Source organism: Schistocerca nitens, chromosome 10 (genome assembly GCF_023898315.1).
Source record: "Schistocerca nitens isolate TAMUIC-IGC-003100 chromosome 10, iqSchNite1.1, whole genome shotgun sequence".
Classification (NCBI taxonomy): Eukaryota; Metazoa; Arthropoda; class Insecta; order Orthoptera; family Acrididae; genus Schistocerca; species Schistocerca nitens.
Genome location: NC_064623.1, coordinates 220,357,394 through 220,358,098, shown reverse-complemented (window position 1 = coordinate 220,358,098; position 705 = coordinate 220,357,394). Strand labels below are relative to the sequence as shown.

Here is a 705-nt window from a genome sequence, read left to right as displayed (position 1 = left end):
GCGATAAAAACAAAAAAAGTCTCAGCAGCAAAAGTTACCGGCAACGCCTGACAGGTTGTCTGGCTGCTACCCGCTAGGTTGCCGAGACAGGCAGCTTGCTGCCCACCTGTGCACACAGGCGTAATAAGATAAGAAAACCGCAGTATTAGGAAGCTGCCGCATACGGAGCAGACGCACATTTGTCAGATCAAGTCAGTAACCACGTAAAAATTGTGACGATCTGAGGAACACAAAACTTCGACTATATTAAATCTACGCCGAATACGTAATGTATCTAAAGTACGTACATGACAATAACATTGTGCGTACGGCAACTGTAGCATCGCAATCATTAATTGAAATAGAAGAACGTCGTTACACAAACCAGACGTAGAAAGTGTTGGGAATACCTCTTGCATTTCTCTACAAGTAAGGGATCCGGTATGGTCTAGTGGCTAGGATACCTGGCTCTCACCCAGGAGGCTCGGGTTCGATTCCCGGTACCGGAATTCATTTTATTTTCAAGGATAATATAGAAATAACTGAGACATGGTATAAAGAAAGTGATACACAAACCTCTTTCAATGGATAACAGTTTAATTTCCTTTATTACTGTTTGAGAATGAAAAACTAAATCAATTTTTTTTCCACTCTATACCGCGAAAACTTGTATCATACAGTCACTTGCAACGATAGATTTCCGCACGTGTACAGATACGTTAACTG

The 705-nt window shown here is 41.6% G+C and overlaps 1 non-coding gene across 1 annotated transcript; it reads left to right on the top strand.

Moving 5' to 3' along the window:
- The first annotated feature begins 416 nt into the window (after positions 1 to 416).
- On the top strand, positions 417 to 488 carry Trnae-cuc (transfer RNA glutamic acid (anticodon CUC)). Its single transcript has one exon. It is a non-coding gene; the product is annotated as a tRNA-Glu (tRNA).
- The last annotated feature ends 217 nt before the right edge of the window (positions 489 to 705 follow it).